This window comes from Miniopterus schreibersii, assembly GCF_964146895.1.
Source record: "Miniopterus schreibersii genome assembly, chromosome: 9".
NCBI lineage: Eukaryota > Metazoa > Chordata > Mammalia > Chiroptera > Miniopteridae > Miniopterus > Miniopterus schreibersii.
In genome coordinates, this window is record NC_138118.1 from 70,881,597 (window position 1) to 70,903,689 (window position 22,093).

Here is a 22,093-nt window from a genome sequence, read left to right on the forward strand (position 1 = left end):
GAAAAAATTATATTTAGTATTAAGAAGTGTTGAGTCCTACTCAAAGGCATGGGTAACAGGAAAACACAGCTGCTCAAATGAACAAAGACATAAAAGGTAGGGGGGGACCATCCATCAAGCTGGGTTTGCCCAGGACAGCCCCATTTTGAAACTGTAAACTTTCTCAGTCCAGGGAAAACCAGGATAATTGGTCACTGCAATTACACATACCAGGATATAAATACATGGTTCCACATTGAGGTTGTGAAATATTCAATGTAAATTCCTTTTTTTTAAAAAGTTTATTTATCTTTATTGTTGAAAATATTACAGATGTCCCCTTTTTACCCCCATTGATCCCTTCTACCCCACATCTACCCCCTGCCCAGGCCTTCCCCAGACCAATGTCTGTGTCCATGGGATATGCTTATAAACATGTAAGTTCTTTGATTAGTCTCTCCCCACCCACTCCTCCATCCCCACCTTTAAATTTTTATTTGAAAAAAATTAAAAAATATTTAGAACCATTATGAGAAAACACACACAAACACACATATATCTGAGCTGTACAGAAATGACTAATTTTAATGTTTAAATTACATTTTGTCATTCTATGTCAGGTGTTAAATTCTAAAAAAACATTAAATTAACTACAAAGGAAACTGTCCAGAATGGAATAAATAAAACTGTCTATCACTGTCCTTTTTATTTTATTAAATCAGTCTAAAAGTTAAACCCCCTTACTTGGCAGCCCAAAGGAACTTCCAACCTTTCCAGAAGGAGCTCGTCCTTTCCCTTCCTCTCCATATCCCCTTTTCACTTAAAGCAGGTGAAATATTCAAGTTGGGAGTAGTGTGTCCCTCTGTGGGAGCTGGTAGGCTTATGTTCAGCTAGAGAAACAAAGGAGCCTCAGAGTTGTCCCCACAGCACCACCTGGTGCCAGGTTGGGACCTCCTGGGCTGCTGTTCCAGAACTTGTGATGGTCTTGCTTCCAGCCCTCTAGCTGGTTGTTCTAAGGAGTGTAGTGTAAAACAGTGCTTCTCAACTATTCTTCTGCATCAAAATCAACTGCGGAACTTAAAAAAATAAAAAGGATGTCCAGTCTTATCCCAAGACACTGGTGTGGAACCCAGTGTCATCATTTTTATAAAATGATATCATCATTTTTATAAAAATTCCCAAGAGAGTCTGATGTATAACAAAGACAGAGAGTTGCCAAATCATAATTATAAGGTGGTGAGAATATATTTGTTTCATTTTGTTTTGTTTTAGATAAACATATAATTAGACATAATAAAATACATGGCAGCTCAAGATGCCCACCCCTACAAGGCAACCCTTCCAGGGACAAACATTTATTGGGACATTGCGCTAGACATGGGATTGCAGGGTGATGAAGGGAAAGCCTCTTCCTCTGGGTGGCATGGCCTTTCCTGGTATGGCCCAAGGATGACATCTAAGACCAGTTCTGCTCTAGGATTTAGGGAAAAGACTACCTCCCTCAGTAGGCTTTGTTGCGTTCATTGTCTCCTTGTCTCTTCTTTCTCTAGATCTAGATGAAGACACTTTGGACATGAAGATAATGTAAAAACCTGCTTTTAGCATAAGCCTTGGTTCTGAATGTAGCTTAGGCAAAAAGAGTTTCCTTACGCTCCAGGTAGCATTTTCTAGCTCATCAAGTAAATAGATAGATGATGATAGATAATAGATAGATAGATGATGATAGATAGATAATAGATAGATGATATAGATAGATAGAGATGATAGATAGATAGATAGATAGATAGATAGATGATAGATAGATAGATAGATAGATAGATAGATAGATAGATAGATAGATAGACATATCTCAAAGAATATCTCCCTGGTTAGCATTTTCCTAGTAAAAGCCTCTTAGTTTTTAATGCAAAAACTATATAGCATAAGAATCTCTCTTTGTGATTTATTAGCCAATGTCGCATGAAGTGATATTCTAAATAAGACCCAACTGGCTTTACTAAGTAAACTCTTAGCCTGATTGAAGCCAGTCTTTTGTATCCCAATGTGACTTAACAATAAAAGGAGGGCATCTAAGATATGGACTAATAATAAATAAGTGGTACTCTAAAGATAGAAAGATAATTATCTAATTGTCCAGGCCCTAGGTGCTAAAAAATAAATCAGGGCCATTTTATGTTTGTTCAAATATATGTATACCGTATCATTTTTGTCTGGTGAATGTCAAAGATAATTATAGTGATGCCAAACTAAATGTTTAATTTCAAAGTTTTCCTCTTAGCCTCCTTTATTCAAAATATGTTTATCTCAATATTTTAATTATTATTTAGCATTTGTACATTTAAAGCCAAAAATTAACTAACAAATTGTTACTGATCTTAACATTAAATAAAGATTTTTTCTTAGTAGAAATTTTGCAGAGCTGACAGGTGAATATAAGAGTCAAGGCACAGCAAATAAACATTCCTCTTTGTTGCTTCTTTTGTTCAAAAAGGAATTGGCTGAGCCTTTTTCAACTCTCATGGCCTGCACAGATAATTCTAAAGCACGAACATTCTGGCAAAGTTCATGGCTTCAAGACAGCAACAAAGCCAAAATCCGTTAGTTTTTTGTCAAACCAAGAAGCATGAAAAGGTTTTCATCACAAACTGGTTTCCTAATAATAATCCCTTTTTCTTTTTTGAGAGTCCATCTGTGAACTGTTAATGACAGAATGATCAACAGACATATTCCTGTGACTTCTGCTGTTACAAAATTCAATTTGACACCAACACACAAAAAAACAAGTACTACTTCCAGTAATGTTTGCTTTGTGTTTTATGACAATACAGTCTTTCCTTGAAAAACACAACTGGTACTGTGTACCCAAAGCCTATCAACAAGGGAGAGTATTAAAAACTTGGAAAACAAAGAGCCAGTATTTAATGAATGGCCTGTTCATCTTTCTGTCATACCAATTTCACTAATCTGAACATCCTGCCTTAGTGGACATTTTATCCATCTCTGCAAATGACTAGCAGGAAGACAGCACCTACTGTATCAGTCAGGGTCCAGCAGGAAAAACAGAAACCATATGAGGTCTTTCAATCAGAAGGAAGTAGAAGGCTGAAAGAACAAAAAGTGAATGGGAATTGACCTAGATTGGATACCTGCAGGAAGCAACTACCACCCCAGGGCCAGGGAAGCCAAAGAGAGGAGGAGATGGTAGAACTATAAACTAATGCCTTTACATTTCTGGGGTGCCTCAGGAGGCACTGAAACAACAAGCATGTCAGACTTGGACCATGGAGGAGGTGCCACACCATAGGCGCTTGGACACCTGGGACTAGGTGTGTCGCATACACTAGTTGGGAAATACACTGGGACCTACAGGACTGCTGCTGGGACTGCTGAGAAGGTAGTGCCCAGCAGAGCAGGGGCTACAGGGGCTCTGCCGGCAGGTGCTGGGATAGCCAAGGGGAACTCCACTCGGGAGGCACTGGGGTGCCGGAGGAGGCGCTGGAGCTGCACCCAAGGCAGAATTATGTACTAAGGCTCCTGGAATGGCCAGGAGATGCTGGAGCTCACAGCTTTTTGCTGCTGTAGATAGGGCCTCAGAAGCTGAAAACAGAAAGTGAGTCACTTTCCCCCTCCTTCATTCCTCAGTCTCTTGCCAGGAACCTCCCATTTGCAAGACCAAACTAGAATCTTGCTGACAATAGTAACCTGGAAAGGTAATCTGTGGGGTACGAAAAATCTATAATACATAGAAGAGCAGGAACTGGTAGAAATGGAGGCTGCCCGGCCGGGCGTGGCTCAGCGGTTGAGTGTCGACCTGGGATCCAGGTGATCGGGGTTCGGTTCCCGGTCAAGGCACATGCCCGGGTTGCGGGCTCGATCAATGACTCTCTCATCATTGATGTTTCTCTCTCTCCCTCTCCTTTCCTCTCTCTGAAATCAATAAAGATATATTTTAAAAAAAAAATGAAAAAAAAGAAATGGAGGCTGAGGGAAAACAGGCAAATGGTTGGCACATCTCCTGTCTTCTATGCCAATTTTTCTGTAGTATTTATTTAACATGACTACACCTAAATTTGCTAATGAGAATTTGACATCTCATTTTTATCATTTTACTAGTGGAATAAAATAATAAATAAATAAATAAAAACATATACATATAAATAGAGGAATTGCTAATGGTCTTCAATTTTATTGCGTATGTATTTTTATGATTAAGTACTTCAAATTATACCGGGAAAAGGAAGTATATAAATATATCACAATGTGTGTTGATATATGTATATGTGTGTGTTGTATGCAATATATATTATCATTAATGGTCAGAGAAAACATACCTTTAGAACTGAAAAGACCTTAGCAATAATTTAATTGAATGGTTGCAAACATAATCCTCTCATGCATGGAGAATCTATTTCTTCAAAACTTAAAGAAATACAGTTGGAAAGTAAATATATAAAAGCAACGTTCATCTGGTTGAAAGGTAAGTGGCCCACACCGCTCACCCTGTTAGCCACCACTTCCCCCACAATGAGAAGCACTGCAGTCACTCCACAGAGCTCAGTTTCCCATTGTACACATTTGAATACTATCAATCAACCTCAGTTGTCTCCTTTTATAAATATGGAAAATGGGGTAATGGATCTTCTAAAAACATTTCCCTAGTTGGTGATCAGGTCAAGACCAGATCTCAGGTTCCCTGATTGCCAGATGTTTATTTTTGTCACAATAGAGAGGTCAATCCCAATATTGGTTTAAAATTTAAATTATGTTGTTTGAGAAAGGTTAAATGACTTGGAATTTTGTTAAAAATGAAAGACAGTCTAAGATTTTCTTAAACTCAACAAGGATGAAGACATTACTTTCTCTTTCTTTCTCCTCCCAGGCCTATCCAGAAAGGGGCTGTGGTCTCTTCTTTTCAGGTTTGATTTCAACTGATTTTGCCCCTTGCTATTCCCTGTGCAGAACAAACATATCTAATTTTTTTGACCCTCTGAGTAGAGTATCATGTGGCCCTGCATTTTTTATATTTAATAAGCACAGCAGAGATAAAGATTCTGTGGAATCATAGTGATAACTTGTTTTTCTTTCTTGGCCATTTGTAAATGTTGACCTGGCTTTGATTTTTAACATTAAACATCCCAAACTCTTTTGTGTGTTAGTAAAAGCTGCGCACATCCTTGTGTACCTACTATCAACAAACTGAGGACTGAATAAACTTGAGAGCGTGGCCTATTTTACAAATGTCTCCGGACAACAACTAAGAAAGTCTAATGTAATTACACGATGCACAAAGATTTCAGGCAAACTCTGGGTGTATCACATAAAATTTTTAAAAGCTACATTTGAGCTTCAAATTTCAGTCATAATTCTTCACACTCAAATTTTCAGATGGAACAGGAAAGTACAGAAAAGTTAGAAACAAATTTTGCAGACTGAACATCATGGCTTTTAGGAGAAATGCTCCCAAAGCTACCATCTATTGTTTGTTTTCATTTTTATATCTTACAATACATAGGGTTATTTTGTCCACAAGAATATATAAGTGATTTCATTTATAGAAAATTAAAAATGTCAAGGCTCATAAGAAGTAGCACCACTCTCTAGCGATGAAACCCTGAAATAGCAAAGTCATCAGGGCAGACTATCTTCTAGTTACCACACTGACTCATCCAGGTAGAGAAAGGAATAATAGGGAGGGCTGAAGTTTGGATATTACCAAAGAAACCTCAAGAAGACTACATACATCTGGATGTTCCTGAAAGTACAGGATACCTGGGGCATGGAGAAGCGTGGTGGGAAAAGAACCAAACCATCGCCAAAAAATACTGATCAAAGCGATGTCTGATGCCCTTTTATGGATGCTAGGGAAAACCTGGCACTAATTAAACTAGTGCCTGGGTAAAGTTCCAGGGGCTTTTCTGAACCAGAATTAGGTGTTGGATGGGAGATCAAGAGGGATAAAGAACCCAAGCGTATCATACTAGTTCAGGATATAAACAATGAACAAAGCAGGCCTGCCGAAGACTCAAGTTTATTGGATGTTGGTCTCCAAGTGGCTAGGAGGGGCTGAAAAGAGATCAGTCGGCCAACGTAAACACTAAGGCTTATCCAGACCAGTAAATATTTTGTCCAGGCTCCACCCTTTGATGATGCAGTCATGTCTTGATAAGCTCCTGAAGTCTGCCCCAGGTCCTGGCCTCTATTCAGGAGCTCTCCATTCTGATCTCAGCCCCATCTTTAATCTCTCAGGTTCCCTCTAACGAAGCAAGATTTTCATAAGAATCACCAATTGATAAATCAAATTACAGAAAAACTATGCAAATAATTCAATCAAAGGACTAAATCCAATCCATCCCATACACCCCAAGCAGTCTTGATATAGAATAAATCCTTCAGATAAGAGACAAAATAGGACTGAAAGATCATCTGAATTGGCAAAACAATGAAGAGTTCATGAAAAGGAAGATGAGATCCACAGAGGACTCTTACGGAATCCTTTGTCCACAGAAGTAGGATGCTGAGACTATGCAGAAAGAGGCTTTTCTAAATTATTAAGCATTATAAAATACTTTAAAAAATGCAAAGCCCTCTATAGATACTAGATCCTAAGTGAGTTATTATGCTGCTGGCAGTAAAAAGGGAGGGTGGTAAGAATAGTAATTTAAATTTATGGCGGGCCTATCACCTTAGACACTTGTGCTTTTGAATGCCGGCTTATCAACCCTCAGGACTAGTTTATGAGTTATTAGTTCCTTTTGCAGATAAGAAACTGAGACACAGACAGATTATGTGGCTTACATAAGGTTTACGCAAGGAAACTGGGAGTAGAAGGAAAAATCGTTAGCTACAAAGGTGGGAATGTGGTCCACAGATAAAGAGTTGGCAGATTTGACCTTCTCCTGCTCAGACACGTGAAGAAAGTAGGCACCATTCCAGCTAAAGACATCTGAGTCATAAGGGGATTACACAGCGAAGGGACCTGGGAGTGTGTGGCGTGTCAGAGGCAGCCTCTCAGTGCAGGAGAGACCAGTGAAGTACACAGGTGAAAGCCTTGGCTTGCCTTGCTCAGCATAATGGACATTCTGGCATCTTCTTGGCCTGAAGACAACCCTTCGCTCTCTACCACACCCTCCAACAACACCAGGGAGATCATCACATAATTAGCAGGAAGCAATCACTTCAGAACTATGCTCAGAAATTAGGATTCGAATGAGGCATAAGTGAAGTTGCTCAAATTAAACAGGAAGCGCACAGCAACAACAGAGCATTTATTAACAGGAGAATTAAACAACATATGAATGAAGAAGAACTCACAGAGGTGAGGCAAAGGCACATAAGGTGTCATTCAAAAATAATACTACAGAATCCACTTTCAACCCTTACCACCTTCTTTTAACAATAAAATAGACTTCATCTTAAAATAAATAATTCTTATTTATTAAGACAATGTTTAAAATAAATTCAGAAATAAATAACACTAAATGCTCTATAAAATGAATCAATAAGAAAGTTGTGAATTATACATATTTTCATAGAGGAAAAAGGCCTCTTGAACAGAGTTTTGTAAAGCAGTTTTGATTTAACCACATCCTATATAATTATTAGCAAGACAAAGAATGAAGTAAAAACAAGTGACTATATCATTTTGCATGTACACACACACACGCACGTGCATTCACACTCATACACTCATTTAAAAGATTACTAGAAATGGGGAGCTACAGATAAACATAAAAATATCTCTCTCATTAACAAACACTAAGTTATGTTTCAAAATAGTAATAAAAACTGAAGAAAAAACCACAATGACATCCAAGAAAAAATGAGGTTACTGAGAGGCTCTGGTATCAGCATTCTCAATCAATTTACTGATCATAACAACGAATTCTGGAAGAGAAAGAAAATTGTTGTCAAATTGCAACAGACAAAAGTGCATAGGTTAATTAGCAGGAATTTCAGCTTTAGGAAATGGCCTAATTCAACTCAAGACATGAGAGATCAAGCAATTACATAAGAGGGGAGCCAAAGCACTCCAGGATCTGTCCCCAGTTTCCTTTTGGCTGAGCCTGGAGAAATGCCCACTGATGCATAGTTAAAAGACATCCCTTGCCATGCTAGCCCACAAACATGGATCTATCCAATGTTCTGATGCCTCTCTCCCTGCTTCCAGGCAGGGTGGCTATTCAGGGAGACTACCCGGGTACCATATACTGGCCAGCATTCATTCTGATAGGCTGGTGGTTACACTAGATTTATCTCTGAATAATTGTACTTTCACTCTGCATCCAGGAAAGTGCCGACCTAAGTTGTTCATTTCACTTTTTTAAAGTCTTCAAAGATGACTGGGTATTATCTGTTAGGACGGATTTCTATTTTTATGTTTCTTTATTAAAAATATATATTCTAAAGGGCGAGAAGTGGCACTATGTCATCTGAATTGATAAATCAAATATAAAGATGACTTGGATGGGTGCTGGTCAGACCCAGAGGAAGGTGGACACAGTCTGCAATTAGAACAAAAAAAAGAGGGATGGAAGTAGCAGACGGGATCGTGAGATACAAGAAGAGGCCCTTCAGCCTGTCTGCCCCACGGTATCATGCAGTGTTTATGAAATGGATTCTAGAGGTTGAGCCGTCTGGGTTCAAACGCCAGCTCCACACTGGGGTTTGTAGCGAGAAGGGCAAAGAGTGTTTCAAGTAAAAGGAATGTGATTCACAGGACATGGAAACAAGAGTGAACCTGGCTCACTCAGGAAACAGGAGGTAGTTGAAGGCTGGGGGTAGGAACAGAGGTAGGAGGTCTGGGAAGTGGCCAGAGGAATGGATGCAGAGGCCAGAAGAGACTGGTCCTGATGGCCTTATGAGACATCCCCAGGAGCTTGAACTTTGGCCTACAAGAAAGGAGACACAGAGGAGTTTAAATTAAGGGAACAACATGATTCTGTCGATGATTTACATTTTAGAAAAAAGGTGGAGCAGAACTAGAGGCAAAGAGAGGTGGCAGTGGCCTGAATCAGGAAAGTGGTGGTGAAATTGGAGAAGGGGACAGAGCCCAACTCATTCCTCGTCTTCAAGTGCTGAGCTCCCTAAGGATTACAAGCCATCCCTTGAGGTCTTGCACGCAAGACTTCCTTAGATTCCATTTTAGAGCTTCAGCCTTTAGGGAGACACAACTTGGAGGTAACACCCTTACTTAGTCCATGCACCAGCTGGACCTCTCTGGCCTCCTATAAAGGAAGGGTGTTCATAACTCACTGACTGCTAATTATCTTTTTATTTTTTTTCAATTTTTCCTGTATTTTCTCTCTCCAATAAAACCATTATCCCCACACACTACTAGATGTTTAGAGTGAAGAGAAAGATTTTTTATGAATTTCATTTACCTTCATTTGTTAAAAACAACGGAAAGTAGATCTGGTCTCAACAAAACCTACGCTTCACTGAGTCGGTGATTACTTTCTTAGAGAACATCTACCGAAGTGAAGGGATGCTACAGATAAACGTTGTTATTTAGTATTTTGCTATCACTAGTAAAACCTTTTGCCTTCACTAAGTCTTTTAGTCACATCTATTTAGGTGAACAAATGTTATAGGTTGTAAAACATTAGAAACTAGACACGAGATTGTGTTTCCCACCAATCCAGCAATGATATAGAGATGAGCAAAGCCTCCTTCCTGAGGGATTTCTAGATTTCAGGATATTCCTCAATGTATTTTGAAAGTAGAGTGCGGTCACTTTTACATTTTATATGTGACTTGAAGGTCAACCAATGTGGTTTAGAAGAAAGAACATGGGACCTGGAATGAAAGAACTTCATCAAGTTTCTAAACCTCTCTGAACTTTGGTTTTTCCATCTATTATGTGGAATAATAATTATACCTTTTCCACCATGTTTTGTGAGAATTACATGGTTTACTGTCTGTGATAAGGACCCAAAGTTCTGTGGTTTGGGGAATGTTCTATATGTGCTTTGTCAAATCATGTAATCAGTAGCTACATGTAGCTATTGAACGCTTGAAATAAGGATAGTGCGACTAAGGAACTGAACTTTTTATTAGGTAATTTAAATTAATTTAATTTAAAAAGACACATGTAGCTAGTGATTACCAAACTGAAAATGTAGCCCTAAAGTATGGTTTGAGTTCCAGTCATTCCTACTGCAAGTTAATTAACCTACAGTGCTCCGGAAATCCTTCGATTAGTATACTGTCCTTGTTTAAAAACGAGTGTTTCCCTTATATGTAGGCAAAGACAGGTATGTAAGCATTTTAAACACAATTTGTGAGACAAACCAGGATGCAATTACGTTTTTAGCCATCACTTTCCTTTTAAAAATGCACTCACTGGGGGGAGTTTTTTTCCAATACCACTGATGAAAATTCCCCAGTTCGCCCCATGTATCTTCTGGCCACTCTTAGATTTAAAGAAAATCCTGTGGTTACTTCAAGTCGCAAAATGCAGCTTTGATTCATCGATTAGAATGCCCCGTCCCACACTTCCATCAGCACAGCACTGCTCCCGTGCGAGACAGGTTTCCTGCCCCCAGGCCCGCAGCCTACAGCCTTCCGGAGAGGACACCGCACACGCCTCTCTCCCTTCCTCACCTCCTCCGTCACCCCGCTTGCAAGCTCCTGCTGCCGAAGCCTCTGAGTGAGCAAGGAAAGGGAGAGAGAAAGCAGAACATTTTTAATCCACTGCTCTGATCGTCCGCTGGCGGATACCATGTGCACACGTGCGTGCATGTGTGTGTACATGCACATGCACGCGAGGGGGCTCTGGGGCACCCGCACGAGCTCCCAGCTGCCCGTGGACTGCGCGGTGCATCTAATTCTCCCGGCGGCTACGCCTCCCCGGGCTCGCTCTCCAGCAGGAAACACCGCAGGCTCCGCAGGGGTGTGCGGTGAAGCGGTTTCTGAGCCCCAGGTAAAAGAAGTCACAGCTCTCATTTCCACCTCTCCCCCCGGGGTTAGCTGCCCAAAACCCATTCTCACACAACCCCCTCTGTGGCTTTTTCTCTTTATGTTTCTCTAAAACCAGAGAGCGGGTGAGGCTGTCAGGGGCTGTAACATATTCCCAGTTGGGATTTTAGTTGGGGTTTTAGTCAGGAACATCTTTCGGGTATCTGAAATCTACTGTCTCGGAATCTTAGCCAAAGTTCCCGATTTAACAACTCTGATCACTGCAGCTGTGATAATAGCAGCTAAAGACAGGAAATTACATTTAAAAATCATCACGATGAGACCAGTAGATAAACTCGGGCATATCCATAACCGTGTGCTGAAGGCTAACATGGTCTCTTCATTGCAATGATGTGGGTCAATCACCACAATTAGAAAACAAAGGAAAGGGGCTAGATTGTCCATATGCCTAGAACATTTATTACTGGAAGCTTTCCAAAGAAACGGAGAGCTGCCACACTGTCCTCCTGATGAGAGGACTCACAGATGGGAAATCTGAAACCTGGCATTTCAGCTTACTTTTCATTCTAGATGCTTTTATGTTATTTGGATTTCGTAATTATATAATTATGTATATGTAAGAATTACTTTAAGTTTTTTATTTAATAAGTTTGTAAATATATTTAGATACATATTAAGGCCTCTAGCCACAGTTCCGTTTTTAAACATATTATTTTCAAGTCTTTTTATTGGGCACAGTCTCCAACATCTTTTTTTCAGCCCCGACATCCTGACACAAGTGTGTCTAAATCCTAGTCCAGGTGAAATGCACTTTTCAAATCACTGTCTAGCTCATTTGTAACATCAACCTTCAGAAACTTGAATGAAACACCAAAGACAGAATAAATGTGTCTAAATTTTTCAGTAAACAGGTGAGTTGTAACTAACATGCTTCCCTTTCCCAGGAGAATACAGAAAAATACGTAGGATTACAGACATAACATAAAACCGCACTCGTACATTTTATATCTGGAAAATGATGCCTGATTCTGGATATTCAAAAGCAAGTAATATTTTAATTTTTCAGTTTATCAAAGATCATCCACAAAAAGAATGGCCCAGTGAGCAGGGCTTGCTCACGTTGCTGGAGACTTGCTATTTTTTAATTAGCGAGGACAAAGAAGCCCTTCCTAGCACCTTAGTCTGAGGTCTAGACTTAAATTTCCACAGGTATCTATAGATATCAAGGAGAAAGTTTAAGTAAGTAAAGTTTGATATGTGGATTAACATAATTTATTTTCTTTAGAATGGCAAAAAAGGGAAGAAACCCCCTCATAAAGTTGTCTCTCTGATAAATTTTCATGAAGTCAAAACTGGCTAGTTTCTAGAAGTGTAAGTTTGGTCATAAAATATTTCCTGTAAATTCAGTCGGGAATAGAAGTTTAAAGCTATGTTATGGAATTAAGCAAAGTTAGGTATTTAGTTCCATATAAAAGGAAAAAGAAATTGAGAAAAAAAAAACACTTACAAGACAACATAAATTACAGTGTTACAATAAATATTCTAAAAGGGTATTTTTCAGGACAAAGCAAGAGTTGAAACTAGCCCAGATCCCAGGTTCCTCGGTCCTCTACCTGCTTGTCTAGCCTGTGGCTGACTTGGTCATGACCCTGGCATCTTAAAACTGCCCCCTTGTCTGCTTTTGGAAATGTCCTAGTGGTTTTCCTGCTATTGCTTTGGTCCCTTCTGCCTTGTTCCCTTCAGTGGTTGCACCAATGTTGCCCGTTTACTTAACCATTCCCTACGGTGTTCTCGCTCTCACTCTCAGCGATCTCTCTGAGCCATTCCAGCCTCCCCATCATTCCAAACCCCATTTTTTTAAGGGCACAGCTCAGTGATCTTGGTCTCTAACCTAGATCTCTGCCCTGAGCTACAAGACCGTAGCAGCCACCTCCAGAGTGTCTCCATGTGGAGGCTGTCATATCCTATACATCTCCGTATATACCTCAAATCAGCATCTCCAAGGTAGAACTCATCTCTCCTTCCTTTTCTCTACCAACAAAAATGCCTATTTCTTTCCCTCAAATCTGCCTTTGTTGATGGTTTTAAAATCTTCCTGGGCAGATTGGATTAAAATCTTGGCGCCCTCTTGAACTTCATCTTCTTCCTCACACATTATATCCCTCTGCCTGATAATCCTGCCACAGTCAGTCTCTTTGTATCCAATGCCACGGCAGTGCCCTGGGTTAGCGCTTATTGCCTCCTTTCTGGAACCCCAGTGCCCCCTCTCTGTTGCACTGGCTTCCCACTTTCTCATCTCTTCCTTCCCTAAGCCTATTTGCCCGCTGCCTCTAAAGTCATCATATTGAAACACAGCTCTAATCATGGCATTCAGGTGTCTGTCCCTGACACTCTACTGAAACTGTTCTGGACAAGAAAGGCCGCCTGTGAAATTTAAAAGACACTTTTCATTCTCATTAGGCCTGTCTGTGACATGGGACATTGTTAATTTCTCCTGTCTTAGAAAGTTCTCTTCTGTCTTCCTCACTCTGTACTTCATTGGATTTCCTCCTATGTCTCTGGCCTCTCCTTCTCAGTCTCCAGGATGGCTATTTCTTCCTCTGACTAAACTTTAGTGTTGTTGGGGCAGGGGCATCAGGAGCTCTCTATCTTCTCATGAAGCAGCCCTTAATACCCCCAGGAGATCCCATCCACACCCGCGACTGTAGCTCTGCCTGGGTATCGCCGACGCTCACAACCGTCTACTTCTAATCCATCTGAAAGCCAGACCTGTCCAATTGCTTAAGCAATTTCTCCATGTGGGTGGTGTCGGGCATGTCAAAGTTCACTAGTCTCAAATGAACCTGTTCCTCCTATCTTCCCTACCTAAGAGAACAAGGACACTACCATTGACCCAGTTAGTTATCTATGTCAGAAACTGGGAGGTAATCCACAATTCATTTTACCCCTTTCTTGCCTCCGAGTCACTGTCTCTAATACACCAATTCCCCCCATTTCCTAAATTCTACACATTCAAGCACACCCATCTGTGGGGAGGGATAGTGTCTTTCTTGTTCACATTGTATCCCGCAACTTAGCTCAGTGCCTCACACATAGTAGATGTTCAGAAATTATTTGTTGAGTTAATGATGGGATAAATTAACTTTACCAAAAGCATCTTGTACTTTTCAATTACTCATATTTTCCCTTCATTTTTTGGCTCTTTAACTTCCATTCTGTCATTTCCAAGGCTCAGTAAAGTTTGATCACTTCTAAGACTCATTTCTCAATCTTCCTAGGGAAATTAAATTCTCCCCTGTACAAATATAGCACTTACTTGACACTTCCTATTACTTAATTATGCTCTTGTGATGTTATTTTAATATTAATAGATTCTAAACTTTTGGGAGTTAAGGACTATGATACTTTGATGTCTCTCTTCCCACATATCCTTTCTCACCTGTCTTAATTGGAACAGACTGAGTAGATAGGAAATCCACCACCCCTATTTACTAACTATTGACATAATATTTCTGTGAATTAGTTTCTTCATCTCTAAAATTGGTTTGATATCATTAACTGCCCCCAAAATTAATTAAATAAGATAATGAAATTAAAGTGGTTAGGACAGTTCTTGGCATATAGTAAGCATTCAATTGATGTTAACAGTTGTTATCTATATTTAATAATAATATAATTATAAAGTAAATGATTGTTAAATGGAAAAGTCAGTCAATCTCTCACACCATAGGTTGAGAAACAAGGAAGTTGATTTGAGATCAAATTTTGTGCTATATTTTAGAAATTGCAGTGTTCCAAACATATTTGAGTCTCTCAGATGCCACAAGCATCTGGTTTTCACTTATATCTATAAAGATTATTTAATTAGAACATAAATAAGTGTGTTGAAATTGAAAAGAAACAGAAACTCTCATTCATCTTGGCTAGGAATATAACCTTGAGTAAATATTTTGAAAAGCAATTCCTCGGTATCACATGAAGTTGAAGATGCATATGCTCATGGCTCAGCAAATCTATTCTTAGAAATACTCACTAGAGCAATTCTTAACATTTGTACACAAATGACACGTATAAAAATATTTATTAGAGTGCTATGTATGATAGCAAAATACTATACAGATATGAATATGAGTAAGATGCGCTACAAGAATCAATGTGGATTAATTTCAAAAGTACAATGTTGAGAGGAAAAAAAGCAAGTTGCAGATGGATAATGTACCCTGTAATGTTTATATAACATTTTCAACACTCAAAACAATGTTATATACTATTTATGGATATTTTCACACAGCAGTGGAAAGACTAAAACATAAAAATAAAAACAGATAAAGAAATAAAACCACCCAACGGAGAGAAAATCTACAGACAGGATAGCAGTAACCATGGAAGTGGGAGGAGAAAAGTAGGATCAGGGGAGCCCTTAATTTAAAAAAAACTTATATTTTACTTGTGAAGCTGGATGGTGAGTACACAGTCTTTGTGATATCTTTCTATCTTAAAATATCTACTACTTATTGCATTTTTAAGGAAAACATCTAAATTGAGTACTTTTCCCCAATGGAAACAGAAGACACACAAATTCCCCTCTACCACTCCTGGAAATTATTGCTGGCGGCTATTCTCCTGGCTAGAAATGAATACGTTTTTGCTTATTCTGAGAAAGAACCCTATTAAGAAGTCCCATCTCTGAGCAAGGCGATAGCTACTGTAATCAAGAGAGAACCCCCAAGAAAAAGTAAAATCTGGGGAGGACATAGTCAACCTGCTCTTCCTTCCCCTTCTCATGCCTAGATGCCTGCACACTCTCCTCAGCATTCCTCCCTGAGTGGGCCAGGAGGAAGAGCAGAGCTACGTTGCACTTTCATGATCAGGGTGCTCACTGTCTCCATTTCTCTGGCTAACTCCGAGGGCTCTCCAGAATTCCAATCCCACGTGATAACAATGCAGTTTCCCTTTCCACTGCAACGTCAACCCATCAGGCAATTTCAAATTGCCTGAAGTAAAAAGAACAATTCCCTCACAAGAACTAGCTCCCTCTCTTTTGCTTCAGTGTCATTGTCATTCTCTCGGGCCACCAAACTTAAAAACTCAAGATCATCTTGCCTGGCAATTTTTTAAACTGTCACCATCATTATTATCATTTAATTTTCTTTTTTACCGAATGTCTGCCTCAGTGCTCCCTTCCATTTTCTTTCCCAGCACCTGTTATTTACTCATGCTCAGATGATTAAAACCTGTTTCCAAAGTGCCCTCTCTGTATTCATGTTCCTTGGGCTGCAACCCACCTACATGCCATTCCTTGGATGATCCTCAAGCACAGCTTCCCACATGTTGTCCCTGGGTCAGGACACTTTTGAAATTCCACTATGTGGATGCCGAAGTCCAAATCCCTTTAAACTTCCACAAGCGTTAAACCTTATTCCAGCATCATCACCAAAGCCCCCAGGATACCCTCTGTAGAAGACCCAATGTCCCTCCTTTCTAGCTATACGTAAAAATAGCCCATTCCATTTCACTTCTGAATTTCTGAACGTGACATTGCATCCACTTCAATGCTTCCCAAACTTCAGGCCTTCCAGTACCTCTTCATGATATTTCCAACACCAAGTACATCTGAACTACTTTTTACATACTGTTTTCTGTAAAATCCACTCTCATTTTAGCTCAGATAAGTCTTTTAATAGCAAATTTCTATCAGTAACATAAATGGAAAAACCGCTTTCTATTGGAATAAATAGTAAATAACTATAAAAATAAGTGGTTTTCAAAAATTAAGTTATAACTAAATACGTCTTGACTGCTAAAATCATCAAGCCTGTTATTACTCTGTTGTTGTTATGACAGAGGTTTAAAAAAGTGTTAGAAGAATTTTAAAGTCATATTAACAACAACAAAACAATGTCCTTAAAGAATTAAAAGTAATTTGAAAAGTATAATAACTTTCTCACTATGCAACACAAAGTTATTAATTATTATCGATATTGCCTAAAATCATTCCACATGTAAAAATTTAGGGAAGCACTGCTCTAGATGAGATATTTTCTACATCTTTTTCTGCTGATTTTAACTCTGCATATCCTTCCAGGCATGGCTAAAGGTCCATCACTAACCTCTTGATATTTATATACCATGACCCCACCCCACCCCCTTCCTCTGGCATGCTGGCTACACATTTCTTCTGTGTTTTGGGAAATCACTCCACTCTACTTTTGAGAGATTCATATACAAGTTTTAAAATTTATTTTTTTCTGATCTCCAGTGATTACAGTTCAAGCAAAGATTTATGGAGACTTTTTTTTATCCTATGATAGCAAGCGTCATATCTTCTAAGGAGTGGGAATTAACCAACAGTGATACCAGGAATGGCATAAGTGATTGATGGATTGGCGCTTCCTCTCTTTAGGTTTTTTATGAGTACGTGTCACCCCTAGTGGACCAGAATCCCCTTAAGGACCATGCCTCAGTCACTCTTTAACCCCAAGTCCAGTTTTAGGATTGCTAAAAGTAATTGTTAAATGAATAAGTGACATTTCCTAGAGAGAGTAGACCATGGAGGGCATTCACCAGCAAAACCAATGCTGCCCTTTTAAATAGTAAACTATATTTGTCAAGTGCCTCTGCAGCTTTCCTTCTCTTTTGTTTTCATTCTAATGCTACCCTGGACTTGCTGACATAGTTCCTCAGAGAGTTTTCATTTAAATGTATCACATGTGAAACTTTGCAGACTCATCACAAGTACTGGTTGCTGTCACCAAATGCCATAGAGAATACTTAGTTTTAATAGACAGGTATATGAGTGGTTTTTCAAGAAAATGTTTTCCAAAAAGTCAATAATGACATATTTAATGTTTAAAATAAATAAAACCCTAAATTGTCTTTTGTCCTCCAAATTAGCTAATACATTTTGAGATAAGATGGTGTTTAACAGATCCTGTCTTCATAGTCTTTATTACCTTGAAGACACAGACACAAAAATAATCTGTTTAATAATAAGCTATAGGGGATGTGAGAAAACTGCAATAAATAATACATATGGCTGTATCTAAAGTTTTCAAGCAAGTTGTAACTAATAATTATGACTTCATAGTTGCTATATCTATACAGGACCCATGAAATCATATTAAAAATAATTATTATGAATTAGAGATAATTGCATAATTAAGTTAAGGAAGGTATAAAAAGAATCACCACAAAGCTCAAGACAACTTAAGAATATACCAGAAATACAAAAAAAAAAAAAAAAAAAGAAAGAATATACCAGAAATACATCATAATCATTACTACTTATTGCTATGCAAAACTAGGCGTAAGCGCCTGGCCGGGCGTGGGTCAGCGGTTGAGCGTTGACCTAGGATCCAGGCGATCAGGGTTTGATTCCCGGTCAGGGCACATGCCCGGGTTGCGGGCTGCAGCTGACCAATGACTCTCTCATCATTGATGTTTCTATCTCTCTCTCTCCCTCTCCTTTCCTCTCTCTGAAATCAATAAAGATATTAAAAAAAAAAAAATTTAAAAAAAAACACAACTAGGCGTAAGCATAGGTGATCCATTATCAGTACTGAAATTAGGACCACTGAAAGTGACTTGGACATTTTTTAAGGAGTCAGGGACACCTTAATATGGGAGGCATCACAATTTTCACTACATTCTCTTTGTCTTCTTTGTAAAAATTATAGTGAAAAACACGTAACATTCTAACCGTTTATAAGTGTACAGTTTAACAGTGTTAAGTACATTTACAATATTGTGCAACCAATCTCCAGAATGTCTTCAGTTGCAAAACTGAAACTACACCCATTAAATATTTCCTATTTTTTCCCTTCCTCCACTCACTGGCAACCACCATTCTACTTCATGTTTCTATGAATTTGACTACTCTAGATATCTCATGTAGTTAAATCATACAATATTTTTGTCTCTTTAATTTGTTTTTGAAGTTTAATTGAAACTTAATTAGGAAGAAGCCAAGCTTATCTTCCATCAGTTATTGTCTAACCATTTATTTAGTACAATGCACTATGCTAACTTCACTCTAGTAACCCGATGAAGTGGGTTCTATACCGACTTTGGAAATGAGGAAACTCAGGCTGGACAAAGTGAAGCATCTTGTCAAAGGTCATATATTTAAAGCAAGGGGGCCACTGAGTCCAACTTCGTGTGACTTCAATGCCCACAGTCTTTACAACACACCTGGCTGTCTTTGCAATATTTAAAATTTTCAGAGGATTCCAAACATCTACATATTTGAAGCAAATCAAAGTGGGTTGTTGTTTTTTCACATTTGACTTTGAATGTTGCATGTCTCCCTCAACTTTTTATAAATTATTTTATTATATATCATGTCTCAAGGTATTATTCTATTGCATGTGTCAAAGTTTATTCTAAACCATGTCCCACAAACTCACAGAATATCAATTACCTTCCCTTTTCCCTTTCCAAGCAGGCTCGGGAAGGAAGAAGCATTTAGTTTCTTCAATTGATCTGGAAATGACACAATTTCCTATTTGTGCCATCTATCAATAGTGAACAGAGTATGAATCTTTAAAAACAATACTTACAGTTATGGAAATGAACCCAAGTCTCTTCAGTTCAGGAACATTGTGTTAGTGAATGGAAGTCACTCTATGAAAACCAAGGGCTCTCTTCAAACGTGTCTTGCTCTGTGTGTGGCACCGGAACTGCGGCTCACCTGGGACTAGAAGTCCTCCCCGTGTGGCTCCAGGCTGCCCAGCCAGAAACCCTAAAAGGCAGAACTACAACACCCACAATTCGTACTCACCTGAAACCAGGGGAAGAGGGTGAATGGCTACAGTTTCACCCTAGGAAGAAAGAATAGGTAGATGGAAAAGCAAAGCCGTAAGTAAATATGTATATATATCAGGTGGTTATATCTGAGAACAATTCACAAATATTTCTAAAAAAGGAATCAGAAAGTAGTTTAATGTTTGCCAAGAAGTAAGAAGGCGCCCTCAGTGTTGGCAAGAACTAAAATATATTCATGCCAACAAATCCTCAGGCAGCCGCGGAACCGGCCCCGCCAGATTCTCGGTCAGTGACTCAGCTGAGGATGCCTCGCAGCTCTGGAGCAGGTGTAGGAGGACTTCCCAGGTGAGGACTTCAAAGCTCCTGCATCAGCACTGTGGCTGTCACTCGAAGCTACAGACATGATGGAGACCTTTGACCCGTCATCTTCCAAAATGTCCCGGATTTTTTAAAGTGTGCTTTTAAAAATGTGAGACAATAGAACACTTGTTGATATTTCCTTCCGTTTTCCTTTCCATTTCCTCATTGTTTATATTTTCCTTCTGTATAATCCAGCATTACTTCTGATTGCTCAAAATTTAGGAACAAGAAATTTGGAGGGGAAAAAGGGAAAAATACATTTTAAAACTTGGGTAAAATGAAAGTTGCAATAATTGTTTCACTTCTTTGCAACATCAGGAACAGAATGTTAAAAACAAACAAAAACTAAGATAAGTGTTTCCTCCGTGTCTTCATACAGCCATGTCCTCATAAAGGCTGTCTCTAGCCTTTATTTTCTGTTAGACACAGCCCAGAGAATGGATACAGACAAGGTCTTGGCTTGGGCTGGGCCCAAAAATGTCATGGGAGGATTTGTTAAAGTAAGAAGAGCCCAGAATAATGACAAAGGAGAGATTTCTTTCCGTTTTCTGTACTTTCTCTCCTTCCTCTCTACATGCCACCTCCCTAAGAAACACTGGGGCTTCCTGCTGCCCGACCCACTTGATCCACCCAGAGCTCCCTTAACGTTTCCCCTGGGTTGCCCCACCTTCCAAACCGAACCCCTCTACCTTCCCTTGTCACGGCCCCTCCATCTCCTGACGGGAACCCAACACTCCCCTAAGTCACTGACACTCCTTTCAAAACAAATGGTTCCCTGTTTCCACGCACCTTACAGATCCTGTTCCCCATGCAGTGTCTTCTCCCTGAAATGTTTTTGCAGCCTTTAGGGAAGCTTCAGATCCTTTCTTTCTTTCAAAGCTTAATGAGAAAACGCTTCTCCGAGAAGCCTCCGCAGTTGGCCTCAATTTCAATTATTCTCTCCCAGCTAATAAATTCCTCAGGACTTTCCCGAGCCTCTTATTGTTATGACTTACTTTATTTTTTTAAATATATTTTTATTGAATTCAGAGAGATGAAGCGAGAAGTAGAGAGAGACAGAAACATCAGGAATGAGAGAGAGTCATTGACCGGCTGCCTCCTGCACGCCCCCTACTGCAGGTAAAGCCCGCAAACCGGGCATGTGCCAGACCAGGAATCGAACCGCGATCTCCTGGATCCTAGGTCGATGCTCAACCCCTGAGCCATGCTGGCCAGGCTCATAACAGATTTTATACCTTGTTTCATTGTTGTGTTTGTATGTGTATACACTCAGGCAGCATTACCTTCCTGTTTGAAGGTAACACCTTATTTGATTCCCACCTTACTAACTCAGTAATTTACATGTAGATGTTTCTGATAAATAATCAATGAGTGAAATAACTGAGATATTAACTCTAAGCTGGATTCTAATACCTAATACCATATTTATCTCTCTCAGAGAACATTTGCACTTTCAAAATTCTCTACACAGTGTTATCAGAATTCCCCTGTGATGTAGTCAGGTGTGACCTCTACAACCTTATTTGCATAAAGGTAAAGTATGAAATCTATCATTTTAACCCCGGACAGTCCCGAAATGAAGCCCCTCATGGATTAGTACTCATGGTTTCACCAGCTCTGCCTCGTGCTGTGTACTTGGTTTTCTAGCACCTTCCCAATGACTGGCCCTCAGTACCATGAATGCACCGCGAAGAGCTGGCCTTGCCTCCATCTGTGAGTTTCCAATCATCAGCTCCAGTATTTCTGGTTTCCTTCCCCTTTATTCTAATCTCCTGGCTCTGATGTCCAAACTCTGCCCTTTGCACTCCTGTAAATAGTTCTTAATCACTGATCTCTCCCACCCAGGGAGGAGAATTCTCCCAGCAGTTAGTTCTTTACACCTCTGCTTCTACAGGATTCGCCTGGTCCTCACACACTCAGCTGTGTCTTCAAGCTGTCAGCCACTTGGCCAGAAGTGAACCTTCTAGGCACTGCTGACACACAGATTTCTGTGGACCATCAGACTCGAAGATAGGCTAGTGTAGGAGACTGCTGTCTGGAGGGTCCTGCCAATCCATCTCTATTATATCATAAG

The 22,093-nt window shown here is 39.5% G+C and overlaps 1 protein-coding gene across 1 annotated transcript in view; it reads right to left on the bottom strand.

Annotated features, from left to right (window-relative positions):
• Positions 1-19,529, bottom strand: part of MACC1 (MET transcriptional regulator MACC1) — a 47,098-nt gene extending 27,569 nt beyond the window's left edge. The window contains exon 1 of the mRNA XM_081147373.1: positions 19,455-19,529. The gene's annotated coding sequence lies outside the window, so the exon portion shown is untranslated. The remainder of the gene's footprint in view (positions 1-19,454) is intronic.
• Between the last annotated feature and the right edge of the window lie 2,564 nt (positions 19,530-22,093).